This window comes from Olea europaea, chromosome 15 (assembly GCF_002742605.1).
Source record: "Olea europaea var. sylvestris chromosome 15, O_europaea_v1, whole genome shotgun sequence".
In the NCBI taxonomy this organism is placed as follows: Eukaryota; Viridiplantae; Streptophyta; class Magnoliopsida; order Lamiales; family Oleaceae; genus Olea; species Olea europaea.
This window is the reverse complement of record NC_036251.1, coordinates 23,371,491-23,396,756: the sequence shown is the minus strand read 5'-3', so window position 1 is coordinate 23,396,756 and position 25,266 is coordinate 23,371,491. Positions and strand designations below refer to the sequence as shown.

At 28.6% G+C, this 25,266-nt stretch overlaps 1 pseudogene; it reads left to right on the top strand.

The window, feature by feature from the left end:
- Nucleotides 1-11,014: 11,014 nt before the first annotated feature.
- Nucleotides 11,015-11,710, top strand: LOC111411042 (annotated as a pseudogene).
- Nucleotides 11,711-25,266: the final 13,556 nt, after the last annotated feature.

Sequence of the window (25,266 nt, the reverse complement as noted above, 5' to 3'; positions counted from 1 at the left end):
CAAAAGAAATTATTATCAATTTCAAGTTTAGACATCATTCTAAATTTCAAGTAAATAATGACTTTTTCCAACTTGACTTATCTTCACTAACGATATGTTGTTTTAAAAAAATTGTATTTCAATTTTTGATCTCACGATACCAAATGTTTGACTCCATCCCCACACATATTGCCATTACGAACCTGGAAGTCATGAAATACTTGGAATACCGTTGACAAGAATTTTACGCAATCCATTGGGCTGTTGCCCAAATGCACATTGCCCATATAGCCCGGGGTAACTTTGAGAATGGCTGGAGAATTCTTCTTATTTTCCACAATAGCCTTTTCTATTAAAAGTACTACTTTACCCTTAATGAATTTATTTTCAAGATCTATCTTATATCTTTAAAGATTTATCAATCAGGCACTATATTTATATTTTTCAATCTTTTGAACACTTTTAAATATTCTTTATATTTTAATAATTTTTCAAAGATTATAGGTTGACCTTTCTTGGTTATATATCCTTTAAATAATCCTTCTGAAATTTCTTCTTGTATATTTCTATGTTTGGTTATGATATCTTCTACCTTTCTTATTTCTCTACTAGTTCCTACAGAATCAAATCCTATATTATTTCTACAATTATAATCTATATCTCTGTATATTTCTTCGATTTTTTCTTTACCAACAGGAAATATATCATCAGATTTTTTATCTAATTTAAGTAAGAACAAGACATCTTTTTCATCTAAAAATAAAATAAGATTATTATCATTAGTAGATGTGGATGCTTGTGAATTGTTCATCAAAATAATTAAATCATAAGCATGTAAGAATAAGTAAATAACTTACAGTAATCAAGTGAAAATAAATAGGTTTTCCCTCCAGTATGCTCTTATAGATGTTTTGCATATACTTAATCAATCTTCTGAATCAAGTAAAGTTTTAAAATGTTTTGAAATCATTTGGGTCCACAACTGCTTCCGCAAAAGGCTTTTCAATTAAGGTTGCATTTCTCATTCTAGAGAACTAGCCGTGTTTCCACAGACGCTATCTCACAGTATCCAGAGTCTCTGTTTTCACCTCAATCCTAGCTCTTTTCAGAATCAAGTTCCTACTTAGAACGAAATTTTAAAAGCTAACTCACACACAAGGTGCTACAAATTTTTGTTAGAAAACTGCCTTTTTCCCCTAAACCATTCATCAAATACGGGAACTTTGACATGGCTAATATCCATTCAAAATCAATGTTTTGAAAATCTTTTAAAATCTCTATCTGTACTGCCGAGGAATCATGAGAAACTTAACGAAATCCTTTTATAAAAGTTTTGTTGAACATAACAAACTTTACTTTGATATTCATAAACTGAAATTGTACATGCTTACAAACTATATTTACATACCTTTGGTACTCACCTTATGAAGTTTAGAACTTCATAAGTGATTACCTTATTACACGCTTTCCTATCTTCAAGCTATCTAATATTTTTCTGAATACAAGTGGTGTATACAGATTACAAAGGATTTCTCTCAGATATGTTTAAGAGATAAGTTATTTCGAGATATCTTCTTCCTTCCTTCATGCCCCTTTTTATAGGAGATTTTGGAATCTTATCTTGGACAGGTGTTTTCCACCTTTCTTTGTTGGGTAGCTAGGCCATCTTATCTCCACCGAATTCTTCATTGTTTTTTTGTTGGGTGGACCTCTTCTTTTGAAATTAGATGCCTTATCTTTTGAGTTTGTCTACCACTTGTAACTATTGGTGGGGAGTAGTCACAATTATAGATACTTTTCTCGTATTATCTTCTGTCTTCTAGTAGCCACAATTTTTCTTTAATAAATTTCTTTATTAAAGTAGTGATAAAGGGCTACTTTAGTCACCATTACTTTTCCATTTTTGAATCAAAGAATTCTGCAGGGAATTCTTCATCATTAAGGGATGCTTGACTCATATCTTCAATTACACAGTATTCACAATGGTGATCACTGTAATTCCAAAGTAATTTGCATAGTTCTTTAGCCATATCCTCTGATCCGTGCACTTGGTTGGATATAATTGCAGATAATAAATGATCAAAATAACAAATATCTTCTTCTTTGGTATCCATCCTTGCATTGGAATAGATAATATGATCTTCAGATGGATAAACCCATATCTTTTCTTTCTCAGTAATTATCTGAGTTACATGTTCAAATATCTCTTTATACCCTTTTGCTCGTCTGTAGGACATCATATTTAGAATATCTTGATATCCATTTTTAACAACCTTTTGATTGGTTGGTAAAAAATGTTGATTTGTGATTCCCATTTTGATCACATGGAAAGATGGATGCATATATTCAAGAATAGGATCTCACTCCATGGTTGCTGAATGAAATCTGATATATATATATATATTTGTTGTTTTAACAACTTCAGTATATCTTTTAACAGCTTTCCTGATGTTGGCTGGAAGCTGGGCTATCTCTTTGAGATCTTTGCTAGGATATATATAGAGTATATTTCCTATCTCAAAGCAATTTCGAACCCAGTTGACTGGTGCTCCTGGATAAAAATTTATCTTGTTGTATTTTGAATAGTGGAGAGTCTTCATCCACTTTCCAATCTCCAGATACCAATCTGATAAAATATTGAAAATAACAATAAAGAGTGTTACTTCTTCATGGTTATTTTTTCTGGGAATTTTTGCTTCATGGCATATCTTGACAATATCTTTTGGATCTATCCTTTCAATAGAAAGTTTAGATTGAATTTGGCTCTGTGAAGAGCTACCTTCTCTTTTGATATCTTGAATATCTTTATTATCAGTAATAGGTTTGAATATTCCCTGTGAAGGGGTTCCTATTACCTTCTTTTTTTCCCTTTATCCTCGGGGAGAGCGCTAGTATTCACAAGTCCCTGCGAAGGGATACTAGTCTTAGTACAAGTAACTTCTGCCTCAAGGGCTATATTTTTTCCTCGAAAGCTATCTTGGATATTTTGAATTTGAGTTTCCAAATAGGAAACTTTTATCTCAAGTATTTGGACTTTCGTCCTTAGATGTTCTAGCTCCATCCCTGCTAAGATAATCAGGTAGAAAGTTAATTTTTCCTTTAATATATTCAATATCAAATTCGAAGTATGAAAACCAAATTTGTATTCTAATAATATATCTATTAGCAATAGATGGATCAACATTATTTTTCAAAAATGCTTTAACTTGAGTATTGTCAGTTCTAATCAAGAACTTCTTTGGTAGTAAATAATCTTCATATTTTTGAACTCCTCTTTTTACAGCAATGAGTTCTTTTCTGTTCGTCTCATATCTTGTTTCAACTTCTTTGAATGTTCCTGATGTATATCCTGCAAGTATTTCGGAGCAAGAACAGTCTTTTTCACATTTATATTTTTTATGATTCTTTTTAACCTTTAACACTCTCCCCAATAATAATCTGAAGCATCAGTTTCCAGGATAAAGAAATCTCCTTCTTGTGGTATTACAAGTTTGGGCAACACCTTTAGTTCTTCTTTAACTTTCCTTATATTTTCAGAATTTTGTTTTTTCCAAGATCACATTATATTTTTTCTTAACTTTGGAAGAAAATAATTTTTTAATTTGGCACAATTTTCAATGAATCCTTCAGCATAATTTAATATACCAAGGAAGCTTTGTAATTGTTTTTTATCTTTGATTTCTTCAGGAAATTCTTGAAATTTTTCTCCAATGTGAGATTGTAATTGCAATTCTCCTTCTTTTATAAATAATTCTAAAAATTCTATCTCTGTTCTAACTATCTCAGCTTTCTTTTGAGAAAGTGAAATACCATATTTTTTCATAATATAACAAAATTTTTCAAGATGTTCAATATGTTCATTAATATTATTTGAATGAATAAGTAAATCATCTACATATGCAATACAGAAATGAGTAATAGATTTTATTACCTCATCTATTCTTCTTTGGAATATCTGTGGTGCATTTTTCAACCCAAATGGCATTATATTCCATTCGTATTGTCCTAAAGGATTGGGGGTACTAAATGTAGTTAGTGGTTTACTTTCTTCTGTGAGCATGATTTGCCAAAACCCTGACTTACAATCAAATTTTGAAAATATCTTTTTGTTCTGTACTTGTTTAATAAGGGTGTCCTTATTTGATAAGTAGTATCCATCAAATTTAGTAACTTCATTTAATTTCTTGTAGTTTATCACCATTCTGGCTTTTTCCTCTTTTTATCTCACTATATTTTCTAACCATAAAGGCTGGGATGCTATGTGGGCTTTTACTAGGCCTAATCAGTCTGGCTTCTAACAATTCTTTTATCTGGTTTTTAAATTCTTTTTGATCATCAACACTATATTTCATAGGTTTGACTCTTACTATAGTGTCTGGATTGATTAATTCTATTTTTGCTTTTACTTTGTCTGTATCCCATTTTTCTAATGGATATTCAGAATATGTTTCAGAAATTTCTTTTTTCAATTTTTCCAACCTATTTTCTGTTGTATTTTTAAGACTATAACTGGTTAAAATTTTTCTGTACTCCAACATCCACCACGCTGGGTTGAGGAACTCTGATGGTTTATATTCCTATATGCAATTGTAACAGCTTTATTTATTTTTGGTGTAAATATTTTATGTGCACAAGGTGTTGTGAGCATATACTTATCAATATATTGTGTAAATGGTGCATATTTTAACAGGAAATTTTGTCATAATAAAATATCACATCCTATTGTGGTTGACATGTATATTGTATCAACAAATACTTCTCTAAAGGAAATTAGAAAAAGTACTTGCGTAGCATACTTGCTATATATTACCTTATTTCCACCTGCTGTTGTAGCAGTGACTATCTTCTTTGAATTGTATTTCCAGTATTCAGATGGTAGTACATTTGGTAAGCATAAGCTTATTGTACTTCCTGTATCTAAGTAAGCATGAAATTTAATTCTACAATAACTTTTTATATTGAGTGTAATTTCAATATATGGACTCATGGGATTAGTACTTATTACTCTTTCGATGATAACAATGATTTCATATTTTCATCTATTCTTGATATAATAATTGGGTTATCATCAAATGTTATTTTTAAATATCCTTGACAAATTTTATGAGGACTATATTTCTCAAGAAAGTTCTTTCCTAGTAAAATAGGTGAACGATCTACTCCAGATATTCTTTCTTATAAAATTATAGTTCTTTCCTATAAAATTATTTCTTTAATATATTATTTCTGATCCTTTCCTACAAGTATAAGAGGGAATTTAACATATTTTCTTATTTCAAGATTATTTCCCAAATAATCCTTAAATATATAGGATTCTGGTACTTCAAAGTCTATTAAATGATTAACAAACTTGGCATTTACATGGCTTTTGTCTGCTCCAGTATCTATGAGGACAAGGAGATTCTTCTTAAATCCTTCTTGGTTTATATATCTTGTCTTAATGTAATATTGTGAATTTGATGGTTCAACAATACTTAAATTCTTAAGTCTACTTATCCTGGAGTCTTGTCTAGAGGGAAATCTTGCAATAAGATTGTCCTCTTCTAAACTGACATTATTTCTTCTTATTAATTTTCCTTCAGAATTAATTTCTTTTGCTTGTTTATGAAAATCAAGTATTATTTGTTCTGGTATCGTTACCTCATGTTCTTGGTATTTTCTAGGAGGTATGTATTGTGCTAATTCTTCAAAATCTTTATGTATGATAATATTATCAGTTATCTTTCTTAGATTGTTATGATGGCTAGTACTAAAAGCAAAAATTGATTTTATACTTATACTAATAGCCTTACTTCTTCGTAACATTTTTAGGTTTTCAATTCTATAGTATAGATTGAAACTTTGGTCAATATTTTCATCATTTAATGATTTTGCATAATTTGATTTTACTGTAAATATTATCTTTTGATAGACTAAGTTTCCTACAACTGTTCCTAATAGAGCATCTATAGGCTTGTAAGATTCTATTATCCATACAATAGATTTTTATTAGTATATTCATACCTTCTCTAAAGAATCCTTTTACCATTATCTAGACTCCTCCTAATTCAATACATTTCAATTTATTTCTTAAATTTTTTGGGATTTTGGATAATTTTTGTTTTACCCATTCTTTTGTAATTATAGGAATTCTTGCTTTTCCTATAGTATCTTCTATATTGATAGACATTTCTTTATAATTCATACTCACAATTGTTTTATTTACTCTTGGTAGAATTCCTAAGAATCCTTGATGGAATACATCTTTTTCTTGTAGATCTAATATCTTTTTAGTGATTCCTGCATATTTTTTAATATCAAAAGTAATTTCCTGATTAATACCTTCTGTAGAATCTTCGACTTCTTCAGTTGTTTCAATTTCTATTTCTGATTGTTGTATCTCCTGGTTCATATATACTATCTCATCATAATCTTCTTCTGATGAGGATGTATCTAATTCATAAATGCTACTGCATTCACTACTTAAATCTTCAAAATATTCAATTGGTTCTATGTCACTATCTTCTTGAAATTTTTCATAAATCCTAAGAGTTTTTATATTTTGTCTATCTTTCTTTTTAGGACATTGAGGGACAATGTGTCCTTCTTCATTACAAATAAAACATCTACATTTTTTAATATTTCTTGGTTTAAGTTTCTTATTCCAATTTCTTTTCTTGAAATATTTTTTATGTGGTTTAAAATTTCTTTTATTGAATTTTTTATAATTTTTGAATTTTCTTTTATATTTTTTATATGGTTTATATTTCTTTTTATGGCATCCAAATTGTTCAATTTGACCATTATCTTTGTAACAACATAATGAATTCTTTCTTATTTTATAAGCCTTCTTATTTTCTAGTACTTCTCTGCACCACATACTTATCATTTTTCTTGTAAATTCAATTTTACTTCCAAGACTATCTATTTTAACTCCTTCCTCTTCTCCTAGAGGTAATAATTTCTCATTTTCTTTTAATAGCTTAATTCCCCATGGAAATGGTAATTTTGTAAAATAAGATCTTAATATATGTTTATTTTCTTGATAATCTCCTTGATTAAGTATATAGTATAATTCTTCAAATTTACAAATATATCTTTCTAATTCACACATATCACATATCTTTAGATTTTCCATTGCTATCATTCCTTGATTGTATTCATCTTGTTTTCTTTCTTCTTCATTAGAAGTATACCTATCTCCTAAGAATTCTGTTCTTAAGATTTTTCAAATCTTTTTAATATCTCCTGTATATTTTGTTCATTTAGAGTATTTCTGTTATCTAATACCTCAATTCTATTTGTTCCATATTTTATCCTTCCTTTAATAGTTTCTGGTAATTTTCTCCACCATTCAGAAACAATTCCTCTGAATGTATGTTCTATAAATCCAAAAGCTGTATATGTTTCCCATTTATTAAATTATATTGCTAAATCTGTACTTTTCATCCATGTTTCAATAGCTTTATTTTTATCTATACAGTCTAAATCTAACCATACTCCTGTTGTGTGGATTGGTTCATTATAAGATTTCACTGGATTTATTTCTTTTATGGATTGTTTTTTTACATTTCCAGTGTATCTTTTCTGTGTTTTTCTATATTGGTTAATACCATTCTTAAGTGGTATTGTAGTACCATAAGGATAATCTTGTTCTTCATCACTACTAAATTCTACTTTTATATTCTGACTTGAAGATGGATTAGTATTCATTTTTATATTTTTCATTTTTTCAGTTAATTCTTCTAACTGTTTTTTATATTCTTCATACTCTTCTCCTGTAGATTCTAAAAATTTTTGTTCTATTTCTTCTACATCTGTTATCATATATTGTTTTTCTTCATATTTTTTCCCTTTATTATTTTCCTTTTGTGTTATCCTAAAATCTTGAGGTGGATTAATTATAAACCTATCTTTTCCCTTAAGACTTTTATCTAAAAGAGCGTTTCCTATTTGTAGATTATGTTCTAGATTTTCTAATCTTTTATGTATATCTCCAAAATTTTCATTTGTGGTGTTTTTAGGCAAATAAGGATAACTAGATTTTATATATTTTTCAACTTTTTTCAGAAATTCTTCAATTATATTTTCTTCATCTACTATATTCATCATAATTTTTGGTTTGTAACATGGCTCTGATACCATTTTGTCGGAGTGTACAGCGGAGGGTTAATATTTTTAATCCAATTAAAATCTTCATAAGTATTTAAAATATCACAATAAAATTTATAAAATTCACTATTTTTTATTAATACTTTTTCTTTAATGATTTTATTTAGTTCTTTAATTCTTCTTCTCAGATTAAGAATTAATTTATATATATCATTTTCTGTCTTGATTGTATTATTATCTATAGAAACATTTTTATTTTTTAATTTTGGATCTAAATATTCTGTAAAGAATCCTTTCAGTTCTTCTTCTAAATAATTTAATTCACTTTCTGTTGCATTTCTTAGGTCAATAAAATTTTCTATAATATTTGGGTTTAAATTAATTAAAGATTTTTGGTCTATATTTTCTTGATGACCTATTTGAAGATTTTTATACATTGTAGTGGCTTTGGTTGCAATTTCTCAATAAGGGGTATTATTGGAAAGATAATTGTTTGAAGACTATTTTTCAAATGTTTTCATTTCTTAGTCTATTTTTAAAAACCTTCCTTTTATTTAGGCTGTTTGGATGTATTTCCCCCATATAGCCCCCCATTATTAAAAAAAATATAAATAATAAATAAATAAATAATTGTATTTTTCAACAATATTTTGACATTATTTTAATCACATATTCTTCAATAAAATAATATTACACGTAAATTCAGAATTTTTCGTATTTTTTAACCACATATTTTCCATCAATACATTATTCAAAAATGTATTTTTTTATGACAAAAATGGGGCTCAAACAAGGATATAAATGGATTTAAGGGTAAAAAATAGAGTCCAAAATAAATAATTATAACCTGCAGTAAATATATTACAAAATGTCGTACCAAGTGACAGAATCAAAATTCGAATTCTGCGAAGGGCTAAACCCCTGTCACTGAAGAACAACCCTCTTTGCGAAACCCCTGTCACTGAAGAACAACCCTCTCTGCGAAACCTAATTTAATCACGAAAAAGCATCGTTAAATTAATATCAATTAAACCCTCTTTTGTTGTTTAATAATAGCACATTTGACCTCCAACCTTTCAAAAAGCATACGGGATACATCCTTAACCCTTAAAAATAGCACAAAACATCCTCAACGTTTTAGAAAATAGGCATGGTCAGAGACGGATCTAACCGCTCAAATGAGCTAGGGCAGAGCTTCAAGCATTTATCAAACGACCGCTCAATATAGCGATATTGTTCACTAATATTTAATTAATTTATATTAAAACAATCTCCAATCAATATATAAATGCATTAAAACGTAAAAATCATATACGTATGAAAATGTAATTCAATACAATCCAAAATAATAAGGATTCAAAATACTGTTTTTGAATTGTGTATGTATTATAGAGTTTCAAATTTTTATGAACTTAAGCGAGACAAGATGAAGTTTATATGTAAAATATTGATTAAACGATAAAAACAAAAATTTTAAAGCAATGAATCTTAGAGCTATTCTTGACCCCAAAAAGAAAAGTATTTTTTAAACTCTTAAAAGAATAAAGAATTTTACAAAATAAATTGATAGAACTTAACAATTAAAGTCTATGTTATGAAGTAATAATTTGAGTCAATAAATTTTTAAAATGGTGATTTTTAAAGCTATTTTTACCCAAAAAAGAAAAATCTCTTAAAAGAATAAAGATCGGTACTTAGATTGTTCAAATTTGAGTTTTACAAAATAAAATTGATAAAATCAAACAATAAAAGTATATATTATGAAATAATAATTTGAGTCAACAAATTTTTTTAAAAAAATTATTTTAGAAACAAAAACTAATAATATAGAATTATTTAGTTATAATTTATTGTGTTAAAAATATGAGAAGCAAAAGAGGAGGTGAAGGGAATCCCATATCTCTAACATGTGACAGATATGAGAAAAGGGCTTCACATTTGAGATGCAGCATTGTTCATATATTAATGAAAACAAAATACTATAGAGTTATTTAATTATTATTTATTGTGTTAAAAGAATTAAAAGAATAAGTGGGAGACAGGGGAATTGAACAAAGTGCCTCTCAAATGCAAAATCGACGTCCTACCACATGAGCTACAACAAAATTTGTTAACAAGTTGGTCCAGTTTTATTATCTAACATAAAACTCCTTTAACATACAAACTCCTTGTCTAATGGAGCCGGCACGGCCGCCCTTGGTATTCGTCCATTTCAACCTTTAAGATCAAATAAAAAGGCCAAATTGCCCTTCTCTTTAAATAAATAAAACATGATTACTAATAAACTTAAGTGGCTGTATTGTGCCAAAATGGAAGTTCAATAACCTTCTGCATGTATGGTGAAACTTCATTGACCTCCATTGCAATTTTATATTAGCTATATTGAAAATGAACCGACATCGTACACACGGTTAGTTTTGATGAATATCTCAGTAGTCTCATTGACAAAACTCATATTTGATTACTTGTAAATTAGAACACAATAACTTCATCGCACTAAGGGTGTTTGTGCCCCATTATTTGTGAAGAATGTATTATGGAAGAGTGATTGATGTTAAAATGTAGTTAAAAAGAGGGAAAAAAATTTTGATTTACGTGTAATATTATTTTAATTAAGAATGTATGATTGAAAATGAATATTGTAGAAAAATAATGTGGTGTAATGATAAACAAACAAAGCCTAAATTGAAGTTCGATGACCTTTGACGATGGAGTTTCTACCTCAAGCTATTATTGAACTGGCATGTTGCTCTTATTTAGTTTTGATAAAAGTTAAATTTTTAGTAAATTTTGATAAAAATATGTTGAAATGTATGATTAAAAAATTTAAAAATTGTGAATTCCACGATACATGTGGTTAAACTACAAAAGTGAATTCCAAACTATTTTATTTTTTATCCACATTTTTTTTTCATTTCTTTTCCAATATTTTGATATTCTTCTCCACCGATTTTTCTCTTTCTATAGAATCACTGCCCAAACACCATCAATAGCTCAATCCTCTTCTCTCTTTTCTCTTTGCAATCCTTTAATATCATTCTGCCATTTCATTTCCCAGTTCTTAAGTAGTTTAAAAATTCTGGACATGTGAAAATTTTGGGAATTCCTCACACATTTAGTTCAATCCTTCTCACTATAATCTGATATTTTCATTAATTTTGAGAATTTTCTTGAGGTTTTTTTTCCATGGCTTCCTCTAGTGAGATATCATCATGTACATCTGTTGTACAGAACTTGGGTTCTGAAGAAGATAAGCAGCAGTTGATGAATTTAAGGAAGCAGAAGAGACATCGGAGTAAGCTTAGGAAAAGACAATTCGATGATCTGAAGGCTGAGGTGGCTCATCTGAGGATGGAAAACAAACATATCCTATCCCAAATTAAAGTCATTTTCTCAACATTAATGAAGGTGAAAACTCAGTCTTGGGAGCTCAGTGGCTGAGCTGAGCCACCGGTTCCAATCCCTGAATGAGATAAACAGTTTCTTAGCTGGAGCCGGAGCCGGAGCTGGAGCCGAAGAGCCTTATTTCATTAATGAATCTGCTGACGGATCAATGAACAATTCTTGGAATTATCTTTACGTTTATGTACCATTTCTACGTGTAAGTAACAAAATCGTAGTGTGTTTGTTGTATTGATTATTTTTGGGGCGCAGTATTTTTTTTTTTCTAGGCACAATATTCTTTTTAAGGAATAAATGTGTCTAAGATCTGATCACATTCTAAATATTCGGTCCAAATGTGTATAAGACATACCGTATTTGAATTTACCTAAATGATGAACCGAGAGAAAGGCCGCCAGGCCCACTACTCTTCAGAATTAATCAAGCGAAACTCGGACACTTGAGTAAAAAAATAAAAAATAATAATAATAATTTTAGCTATAGTAAAATCTCGATAAAATGAATGTTCGATAAATAAACTTTAATAACAAAATTCTTTGTTCCAACTTGGACTATTGTACTAAATTAATAACCTCACTAAATGTATAAGATAATAATTTTTTTAAAATATCCTTCAAGGTTCAATGAATATATAAAATACTAATTGCTTAAATTCATAAAAGCGCATACTAATAATTTAACAAACTTTTAATTTGACAATATTTTTTACAAGTTACCTCTTTTATTTAACAAACTCTTAATTTAACTCATTCCATTTTTATTTTTTTTAATTCAGAGTAATATTCGTTTTGGGATAGTGGTGTTAGCCCATGTTCCCATCAAAAAATTAAAACCGAATGAAAACTTTAAAACTTGCCTTTGAAAGCAAATGAAAACCTTGAAACTGCCGGGCCGATTCTCATTGGTCTCTCTACTCTAAAGAGTGTTGCTATTCGTTCACGGCCACACCATATGGGCTCTAGATGAACAGGCGCCCGGTCAATAAGGGGCCCCTATCACTCTAGCAAAACCCTGCTCTAAATCTTTCTGCATCTTTGAAAACTTGTCCATCTCCCTTAGTCTCTACACAACATCAATCGGATACCTCATGTTTTCATAATGCTAGAGTTATAATTTATATTATCATTTAATTTTCTTCTATAACTCTACAATCCTAATTTCACCCTTGCATCGTCTTCATTTCATTTTTCGTGTAAATAAAACAAAAGACAATATTGTTATATAATTAGTTGCGAAGAAAGCTACTAGATATGAAAATTGACATGCACTAAGGCATGTAAAAGGAAAAATAAAGCACTCTTTTTGAGTGTTAATAATTTTATTCGTGGGAAGAAAGTGCCAACTAAACATGCCAAACTTCTTTACAAAAGCACGACTTTTATACCTAACTTCTTCACAAAATTTAAAAGAAACATAAGACCAAGACACCATCAAAAGGGTATATGAAATTCTACCAAAATTTTGTTAAATTCAATTCTCAATTACAAACATTGACCAATTTAACCATCCACGTGCCTTCAACTACCAATCTTTTCTTTTGGTTAGTAAGATAGATAGAACAGACTTGTAGAGTTTAGAGTTACAGCCCCGCTAGAAATCCAGGGCCACAAGCAGCCCAGCAGTCCCCTCTCCAATAGGAGGGGGTGCCAAATCGGCACCTTGGAAATCCAGGGCCCTTTTGGCCCTGGATGAGGAGTGTTTTCCTTAGAGTTAATGTGATGGTTGTAAATCTTTGTCGAGCCAAGTTTGAAAAATGAAGAGAAAACAAATATCACCCAAACGAACAAAATGGTAAAAACATGTATGGTCCATTTGATTGCAAATGTGAAAAATGCAAACAAATTCCATATAAGTTGGAAAAGAAAAAACCGTCAAAACTATAGGAATTCGATTTCCACTCAATTGGCTGAAAACATACTTTAAGTGTTTGGACCTTAGAATTCGAACTTCATTTCCACTATCGTATCAAACAGTTAAAGTAGAAAATGAATTCCTCAAATGTGATATTTTCTATAGAATTTAATGCTATCAAACGGACCTGTATTAGGATTTTTCCCAAATAAACCACAATGGTGTCACCTTTAGTGCCATATGACATTTAAAGTGTAATGTTGACCTCATTTATTGTGAAGGTGACGTTGTCAATAGATCCTTAATCCTCTCGTATCTAAGTAAACTTTTGTCCTGCACACTTGGACAAATTGTAAGTTGCACGTTACCTTTCGAAGTGGGAGAGATGGTCACACACACTCCAAAGGTCATGTCAACCTTTGTAATAGTACTAGTCTGCGTCTCGTGCGTTGTACGAATTTTGTATTTATTTTGATTTTATTAGCGTAAAATTTATAGATTGTACAAAAAGTATTTGGAAATAAGAAATGTTTGTTTGATTCTCATCTTTTGGTCGACTGTATATTTTATGTCACGATAATTTATTTTTATTCTTATAAATAAGTATAATGAATGTTGTGATTGTATATATGTCAACGATAATTTATTTTTAATTATTTATTGTATTTTTTTGTTTAATGTAGATGAAGATATTTTTTTTTATCTGATATTACAAATAAGTTGTAAATTGAATTTTGCAAAATGTTTTTCATTAGCAACTTCGATTCGAGAGGCTATACTTGTAGTTCAAAAATAACTCATGCATCTGTAAATTGAAAGAAAATATCCACATACACAAACATTTAAATAACAAACTCAGGTTCGCACGTAAAATAACTTGAAGTGGCACTTACTGGATGGTCAACTTCCTTGATGGTGTAAGAATTAGAACCCTAACAACAGGCCTAATTTTCGGACGATACAACAGTCACTCTAAATGTTGGTAGGGCAAAAGAATTTTAAAAAATTTTAAATAATTTTTATTTGAAAGAGAAAAGAATTAAAAAGAAATTTAAATAAATTGATAAAAAAAACCAATTATTTATAAAGTAAATTTTTCAATTTTAATTAAGTAATATTTATATATTCTTCATTTAATTTTCATAACTTTATTTTATTTTTTACTTTTAAATAATTTTAAACGAAATTTTTTACTTATATAAGTAATTTTACATATATTAGAAATATTTTTTTGTTAATATGTTTATTTTTAAATCTTTTTTAACTAAAAGTGATATTTTTTATTTTTTTTTACTTATAAAAGTGGTCAGCACAAAGTAAGGCAGGAGGTATGGAAAGTTGCGTGTTACATAGATTCACATTGCTTCTCTTACACTATATATATAATATAATAATATAAGCAAATGAGTTGATTTGAAAAGCCGTAGCCATAGCGTATGAAAATGGAGAACGAAAAAGTACAAAAAAAAATTAATTTGAATAATCCTCCGTGCATGGAGACCATACTCTATATAATTTTTTTTAATTCTTTTCTCTTCAATTTTTTTAACCTACAAATAATTTTTTCGTTAAAACTGAAAAATTAAGTTTTATTTAGAAGAGAAAAGAATTAAAAAGAAAAAAGTAATTGATTTTTTTAAGGAAAAAATGCATTTATTAACACATGTTTAATCCCCGTTTCACTATTTTCGATATTTATTTAGATCATTCGATGTCACTACGATATAGTTCTCAAAATGAGTTTCGAAAGAATGTAAAATATTTATCAATTCGATTATCGTACAATCGTCGATGAATTTTTAAAGTTAGTTTGTTATCGAAAATTTTGAAATAGTAATAAAATAATTGATTTTTTTAAGAAAAACGACTTATACGTATTTTTTAACACATACGATTGCTGTCCGTTTAACTATTTTTTATATCTATTTAGATCATTCGATGTCTCTACGATATAGTTCTCAAAATGAGTTTCGAGAGAATATAAAACATTTATTGATTTAACTATCGTACAATCGTCGATAAAATTTTAAAGTTAATTAAACTTAAAATTCTTTTTTAATTTCTTTCTTTTTAATTTTTTTACTTACAAGTAACTTTTTACCTCTTAGAAATATTTTCTATCTTATATTATTAGTATTTTTATTTTTTAATAATTTTAGATAATATTTAATTTTATAGTAATAAAATATATAAAAAAAATTTTACTTTAAAATATTTTATTATACTGTAAGAAACTGCTGCAACACGTAATTTCTATACCTCCCACCACTCCATGCTCAACCACTCTTATATAGCTATATATAGTAGATATATAAGAAAAAAATTACTTTTATTTAAAAAAAATAAAAAAAATATTTTACATAAAGTTACTTTTAAATAAAAAATTTGAAGAAAAAAGAATTAAAAAGAATTTTAATTTTTGTTGTTCACATTGTAATTTTTTTTTTCAATTTATAATTCTTTTCTATTAATAATTTCAAACAGAAACTTAGATTTGAGAATTTTTTTTCTGTGTAGTTTTACGTTATAAATAATAGTTTTTTCAATTTAGAATTATTTTTAATTTTTTTCTTCAAATTTTTTATTATTAATCAGTGTTTTTTAATAGTTTGAAATAAAATTTAATTTTCTAGTAATAATTCAATATATAAAATGATGAAAAAAATACATATTCACTTTGTGCATGGAGAAATTTTTTTTTGGCATACCACATAATTTTTTTGAGCAAAATGATGCATTTAGAAAATTGTTGCGAAAAAAGAATAAATAGTAATAAAATAATTGATTTTTTTAAGAAAAAAACTTGCGTATTTTTTAACACATACGTTTAATGTCCGTTTAACTATTTTTTATATCTATTTAGATCATTCGATATCTCTACAATATAGTTCTCAAAATGAGTTTCGAGAGAATGTAAAACATTTATCGATTCGACTATCGTACAATCGTCGATGAATTTTTAAAGTTAACTTGTTATCGAAAATTTCGAAATATAGTTTGAAAATGCCTACTTTGACGTCCCATAACATTTGTTGGGATTGACCGTTTTACGCACCGTTAACGACGTGCAATACTATGTCGCGAGTACTTCAAAACGATATTAAGAATGTAATATTTCGATTTCGTTTGATATCACATAATGAGCGTGAAAATGAACACAAAAACATAAGTAAAAAAAAAAATTCATTTCTCTCTCCGTACACGGAGACCAAAAGTTCTCCGTGCACGGAGTCCTTCATTTTTTATTTTATTTTTTTTTCTTTCTTCCTCCGTGCACGGAGAGATTTTTTTTTTGCTGTATATTTGAAAATGCCTACTTTGACGTCCCATAACATTTGCTATGATTGACCGTTTCACGCACCGTTAACGACGTGCAATACTATGCCGCGAGTACTTCAAAATAATATTAAGAATGTAATATTTCGATTTCGTTTGATATCCCGTAATGAGTGTGAAAATGAACACAAAAATATAAGCAAAAAAATAAATAAATAAATTCATTTCACTCTCTGTGCACGGAGACCTCATGTCTCCGTGCACAGAGTCCTCTTATTTTTTTTCTTTTTTAAATAAAAGCTAATACCTCTTTATACTATATATATATATATATATTATTTTTTATAATTTTTATTTTTTTACAACTTGAAGCAAATTTTTTACCACATAAAGAAATATATTTAAAACTTTGAGTTAATATTTAATCTAAAGTAATATTTCGATAAATTTAATTTAAAAAATTCAATATTACTAAAAATATTACTATAAAATAAAATATTGTCTGAAATTATTAAATATATTCAACTACGATGATATAGTTTTTTTTCTATATCTATAATAATGTAAAAAAAAAAATCCATGCATTCTATGCACGGAGGAACGCGTCGTTTTTGCCCCCCACTTGGAAAAAAATGAAATTTTAAACAATTGAAAAAAAATTTTACGTCATACCGCACAATTGTTTTTGAGCAAAACGATGTATTGAGAAGAATGTTGCGAAAAAATAATAAATAGTAATAAAAAAATTATTTTTTAAGAAAAAACGACTTATACGCATTTTTTAACACATACATTTAATGTCCGTTTAACTATTTTCGATATTTATTTAGATCATTCGATGTCTCTACGATATAGTTCTCAAAATAAGTTTCGAGAGAATGTAAAACATTTATGATTCGTACAATAGTCGACGAATTTTTAAAGTTGGCTTGTTATCGAAAATTTCGAAATAGTAATAAAATAATTAATTTTTTTAAGAAAAAATGACTTATGCATATTTTTTAACACATACATTTAATGTCGGTTTAACTATTTTTATTTTTTTAAATATTTGTGTTGTTTACATTATAAATTCTTTTTCAATTTAAAATTCTTTTCTCTTAATAATTTCAAACAGAAACTTAGTTTTGATTTGCATTATAAATAATTTTTCTTTTCAACTTAAAATTCTTTTTTAATTTTTTTACTTACAAGTAACTTTTTACCTCTTAGAAATATTTTCTATCTTATATTATTAGTATTTTTATTTTTTAATAATTTTAGATAATATTTAATTTTATAGTAATAAAATATATAAAAAAAATTTTACTTTAAAATATTTTATTATACTGTAAGAAACTGCTGCAACACGTAATTTCTATACCTCCCACCACTCCATGCTCAACCACTCTTATATAGCTATATATAGTAGATATATAAGAAAAAAATTACTTTTATTTAAAAAAAATAAAAAAAATATTTTACATAAAGTTACTTTTAAATAAAAAATTTGAAGAAAAAAGAATTAAAAAGAATTTTAATTTTTGTTGTTCACATTGTAATTTTTTTTTTCAATTTATAATTCTTTTCTATTAATAATTTCAAACAGAAACTTAGATTTGAGAATTTTTTTTCTGTGTAGTTTTACGTTATAAATAATAGTTTTTTCAATTTAGAATTATTTTTAATTTTTTTCTTCAAATTTTTTATTATTAATCAGTGTTTTTTAATAGTTTGAAATAAAATTTAATTTTCTAGTAATAATTCAATATATAAAATGATGAAAAAAATACATATTCACTTTGTGCATGGAGAAATTTTTTTTTGGCATACCACGTAATTTTTTTGAGCAAAATGATGCATTTAGAAAATTGTTGCGAAAAAAGAATAAATAGTAATAAAATAATTGATTTTTTTAAGAAAAAAACTTGCGTATTTTTTAACACATACGTTTAATGTCCGTTTAACTATTTTTGATATCTATTTAGATCATTCGATATCTCTACAATATAGTTCTCAAAATGAGTTTCGAGAGAATGTAAAACATTTATCGATTCGACTATCGTACAATCGTCGATGAATTTTTAAAGTTAACTTGTTATCGAAAATTTCGAAATATAGTTTGAAAATGCCTACTTTGACGTCCCATAACATTTGTTGGGATTGACCGTTTTACGCACCGTTAACGACGTGCAATACTATGTCGCGAGTACTTCAAAACGATATTAAGAATGTAATATTTCGATTTCGTTTGATATCACATAATGAGCGTGAAAATGAACACAAAAACATAAGTAAAAAAAAAAATTCATTTCTCTCTCCGTACACGGAGACCAAAAGTTCTCCGTGCACGGAGTCCTTCATTTTTTATTTTATTTTTTTTTCTTTCTTCCTCCGTGCACGGAGAGATTTTTTTTTTGCTGTATATTTTTACGTTATAATTTTTTTTTCAATTTAAAATTCTCTTTAATTCTTTTCTCTTCAAATTTTTTACTTACAAGTAATATGTTGTAAAAAAATTTCAGCCGCATATTATCTCTATCTTTTTTTTATATATATATAAGTGATTTTTTTCTTATATCCCTACTATATATATCTATATCAAAGTGGGGGAGGAATGGAAATTGCGTGTTGCAGTAAATTTGGAGGTAGTGTATAAAATATATATCAAGCAAACGGCGTTGTTTTTGACCTCCAATTGAAAAAAAAAAACAAAAAACAAAAATGCTACAATAAAGATGGATCAAGACACTGTTGCTTTCTACTGTGCCCTCACATTTCCCTTTTTATATAGTAGGGATAGGGATATGTTTAAGTGTGAGACATGCGCCATATAAGTACATGTTTGGTTCTGATTTTTTACTCTAAAAAATCAATTTGTTGATTTTTACTTCCCTAAATCAATCGTTATTTTTGATTTTTTCTCTCACAGGTGGGGCTTACTTTTCTTTCTAACGATCAAAAAATCAATTCTCATAATCACAATCGAACAAGCCCTAAGTAAAAGGAGTTCGAAACCACGTAGTGTGGACCAAGGTTCGTTTGCATGTGACTGCCATGTGGTCATGCTTGAAATCTCACTGGAAGGGGCGGAATATGTATCATTTCCATAAAATGGACAATGAAAAAGATGAGAGTCTATTACTTGTGCAAAAAGTTGTTAAATTTGGGTCTATAACAGCAATTGGCAAACAACTTGAATTTCTTAACTAGTAAGTCTTTCATGAGTCGAGATTGCTGTACATCCAATTAATTCTTGACATGTTTTGAATAATTAACATATTATCACAAATTTACTCTTGTTAATTACACCACCAACCCACTAAATTGATGATATTTAAAAAATTAATTTGATGAACAGCAAAATTAAACGACAATCTCCATTCGTCTTTGGTGGCTACAATTATTTCAAAGATTAATTTCATTTTTGGTCACTCAACTTTCATTGAAGTCTCCATTGGATCATTCAGCTTTAATTCCTCTCAATCATGCCACTTTTAATATTAGTCACTCCATCATCCGAATTACTAATCCGAACTTATGTGGAAGTTAAACAGTGGCGGCAATTTGATGTATCCTACATTTTCAAGTAAATATGCAATCTATCAAGTTTTCGCAGCAAAATTTGAAAATAAATTGGTGTCTGCCAGGTCATAATTAGGTTTAGTAAATTATCAAATTTTACATCCACGGCTTAATTAGGCGATATATTTATCTAGAAGCATAATACACGCCAAATTGCTCTCTATTGTTAAGCCATTTTCAATCCCGCACAAAAATTTACACCATTTTACATTAAATTTTACACTAAACTAAAATATCTCTAACAATTACACCAAAACTTATACAAAATGAACAGTGTTTAACCATTTTCTTCTCTTCTTTTATACTTAATAATTTATTTATTTGAAATATTCTTTATTTTACAAATACATAAATTACTAAATAGATAATTACGTTAAATTAAGAAAAATATTAAATTCATTAATAAATATAAAAAAACATAGTACAATTAGTAAAAACAATACAAAAATGAAAATATTAATCATACCACTAAAAATAGTGCAATGCATTTTGAATTTGGATATTATGATATTACAAAGTTGAAATATCAATTTAATTCTCGAAATTCCTATATTCTTCCAAGGAATAATCGATTAATGCATTTCGAATTAAGATTAATGTATATATGTCGTCGTTTAATATATTTCCTGTTAACTTTAAATAATCGTGTTTGTTATATTTTAATTTTTTTGTATTCTTATTAAATTTTAAATGTAAATAATAATAATAATAATAATTTATTATATTAAAAAATATATAACACAAATGACACAAATATCATTAATCAATTTATTTGAAAAATTAAAATAAAGGGTAAAAACGACTTTTGACCATCTGCACCAAAATGGTGCAAAGTTTGGTATTACATTGGAGTTGTTTTGCACCATTTTTGGTGCATTTTGGTGTTTTTGGGGAGCATTGGAGATTGCCTTAACCCTACGTAAGATGAAAATATTGTGTTCAGTAAATGCGGCTGACTCAATGACTAATTATTGAAAGTAAGTTGAATTTGACGCAATTCAACTATCACAATAAAGAGAGTCTTAGCCACAAAATTATGTGAATTTATCCAATTTTTTTCTTGGTTCATGGTGCTTTTGAACTAAAATAATGCATTAGATAAAGATTAAAACACAATAATTGAACGTAATAATAATCTTTTCCTTTCGTTTTGGTTTTTTATGAAATGACCACACACCACTAAAACTGAAAATTCTAGGATCTTGCCTTTGCCAAAAGCAAGAGATCCAGAATTGATGAATATTTTATGCACGCGGAATTACTTTTGAAAAGTAGTTTCAAGTCTCGTGGACTAATTAGCATCTAACAAATTAGTTATGCCAACTAAGCTTGTAAACATGGCCCAATTGACCAACTTCGAGGCAGCTCAACTCACACTGGATATGGATCTTGTCATAAATCAATCGTCAATACAGATAAGTAGATCGTGCCAGACTTGAGTAGTCAAGCACGAAAATCATCCCATCTAAGTCTTAAGTTTGTGGGTAATGTAATGGAATGCAAAAATGATTGAATAGTCGAGCCAATAATTATTGAAGAAAAAAATGCTTACTTTCTGTTTAGTGAATGTTCGGTGAAGCTTAAATTTTTTTAAGTTGATCAAAGATATTTTTTTTATCAACCCAATTTCATAGGATTCACGACTCATCATTCACTTTCTATAAGATTCATAACTAATAAAAACGTTAATATCAATTTTACCAATTTTAGTCCCATTTTTACAAGTATTGATGGCGTAAAGATCAATATATAATTGTTGGGGGAGCAAAAAGATGTTTTTTAAGTCTATGAATGGGTCACTCAAATGATAGTTATCGAACATCATAAAAGGTTTAATCTGATCTCACTAGACACTAATTGATTTTCTAATGAGATGATTAAAACTCGATCTTAACAAGTGATATCAGAGCTAGAGTAAAGGACTTGAGTCAATAGTGTCATGTTGAGGGAGGGATTGTTGGAAACAACAAGACCGCTCTTAAACTTATTGGATTGTCATTTGAATGATGATGGTCGAATGCCAAATCAAAAAGTTTAACATGCTCTCATTTGATACCAATTGATTTTCAAATGAGAAAATTGAAATTCGATCTTAACAATAACCACCATGCCTACTCTGCATTTGAATCCTTATATAATAATGTATATTTATTTCATTTTACCCGACATGAAATTTACCTTTATTAGAATCAAGTATACTGTATTTAGATGGGATTAAAAATGTTTATTCTCCTTATTTTGTTTGAAAATAAAATTTAAAATTTAATTTCTTCCTCCAAATCTCAGTCCACACGAAATATTTGTCCTTAAAAATCATGCTATAAGTACAAAAAAATTTAACTGAAAATTTTGACAGACAACACATGGCTTCAAATCATTGAAAGATGGAAAAAACACAAAAAAAAAAAAAAGCAAATTAGGTTTCGTCATGTCAGCATCTATATGAATTCTATAAGGAAATCCTGGTACTTGAGATTTTTTCCTGTCCCTAAATGGGTTGTTCTGAATAGTAACTTTATTGGGCCGGAAATTATTGAATTCTTTTACATCTTTTTCCCCCAAATATTGCGCCTTTAACTTGACAAAAGCAAATAATTTTTTTTTAAAAAAAATCTTTAAATTAACCAAAATATAAATAAAAATTAAATATGCGGCATCTCTATAAGTAAGGGGCCTCTACGGTTACACAACTTGCACACGCTTAAAATCGACGCTAAATGCCAATTATTTTTTATTAATAAATATTCTACCTGTATGGTAGCATGAATAGAAAAAAAGCAACAAAAAGGGATAATCATCTTTTAAATTATTGAAAACACACTTACCCTTTCTCAATCTCATAATCCAATCACCACGAGTATTTAAAAAGGAACGAGCCATTGACGTATTGATACAATCCATCTTTTGTCACACTCCAACCGCATCCCGATTCAGCACACTCTTTGGCGTCGAAAAGAGGGAATTTTTTCTCCGAACTTTTGGTAAGCAAGTCGCAAGAAGAAGAAGGATTCGGGTTCGCTGCATCAATACTCCACACGGCATAACCTCCATCTGGCGCTAAAACTTCGTAGAATTGATTGCCATTATCGTTGCATAGAATCTCTAGTGGATCATCTAATTTATTTACGACGAGTATACTCATCTGATTTGAATATACTGAAGTGTTGTATATTGCGAAAAGAACAACAAATACAAGAAGTTGGAATTTGAAGGAATTCATTTTCATTTTTTGTGGGCATATGGCAATGGTGATTTTTCTTTAACATGAGACTTGTAATATAAGATTTTGTGTAACGTCTAATCTTATTTATTAGTGTCATAAATTAGATTTATGAAGGTGTTTTAGTATGTTAATATTTCTTTGGATTAGTATTGATGTGAGATTTGTTGTTTCTAGAATTTGACGTTACTCTTTCGAAATCAATCCAACAGAATCACCTGAATGTAAAGAATTGATCAACAGGATGTAAACAGTAATTCGAACCTACCGACTTCACGATGTTTCCTTAAAACGAATTTACTGCTTTCAATGGTGCTAAAGGCGTCCAACAATCGTTTCCCATAATAGAACGAATTTTCGTTTCCTACGGAAGTAGCACTACAATCTGCAGGAGTTCCAACGAACTCAACGAAATATGTTTTACTTCGAGACAATATTAGAACGAGAGAAAAGGGAATGAGATTCAAAGCACAGAAAGTTTGCAATGAAAATTGTGTAAATTTTCTGGTAGAGAGGCTGGCTATCTATAGACTTGTTCGTGGCCATTCGAACGGTCATCACCTTTCAGAAAAACCTCAAAATTCGAACAGACATGCTGTTTTTAAAAGTCGCGTCTATTAAGTCGATTAACAGTCGGCTGTTTGGTCGGTAAACAAAAGACTGTTAAAAGAAAATAAAACACACTGAATAAGTCAAAATTTAAATTTCATAAAGTACCCAAGAATTTGATTATTTACAATTTGACCCAAAATTTTGTCCAAAAAGTTAATATAGTGCAAAGGTCCACCTGCACCGGACACGTGTGGGTTTATGACCAAACTCAATAGGATATAGGTCTTTCCCCTTCTAAAGACTATTGGAACCTCTTGGGGCCCAAACCCAATTCCAAACTTCCACCTTATAAACCACACCAAAGTTTCCTAACTTTCCTATGTGGGATAAGTGTTTGGAAAATCAAATTCTTCCATAATACTTAGTTTATGTGGGTTACTTTAACACTTAATATTTCATTCAATTTTAAATGGTTTTCGATAAATAAATATATCACGTTAATCATCTCGCGAAATAGAACGTGAATATGCTAGGTCCTGTATTAATTAAAAGGTGGGTCCCACTTAAATTTGGGCTCAAAGTTGACCCATTTCATATTCATAACCATTTTTTCCAACATGATTTATAACTTATTATATGGGAGTTGCAGTATAGTGTAAAATCAAGAGTCACATATTAATTTTGTCACATACGTGCTTAACTATTTCGTTTGTAAAATAAAGAAATATATCAAAGGGTGATACTTCTCTTTTATTCTCTACCATGGTATTTGGTGGGGGCTTGTCGCTATGGATAATTGAAAACATTCCACTTCCACAAAAACTATTTTAAGTCAACCCTAATCTGTCTATAAAGCAAGCAAAAATACCAATAAATATCCTTCTGCTTCATTTATTATTTTTCTTTTATTTTATTTTATTTTATTTTTATTTTTTTGCTTTTTATATTTTCCAAAGCAGCCTCTCACAGAATTTAATTGAGATGCCAAAACTATATGTTTTCACATTATTCAGTGTTAATCAATGCAGAATTCTATCTATTATTTGACGATAACTTCTTGTACGTTAGTTGTAGTCCTCATTTTGGGATTTTGGTTGTTGTAAGAAATGTGCACAACGTGAACAAATATAACATTCTCCTGATAATTATCGTTTTGTACATTCAAATATAACATTCTCCTAATAATTATCGTTTTGTACATTCGTAGTGATGGTGGTACCTGTTGACCTCAAAAAATGTCGCCAACAGATCCCCAACCTCATCCCCTCCAAACCTGCACACGGAATATCCTGTTAGGAGGCAAAGGTCGTCAGTCGAGAAAAATGTTCGAC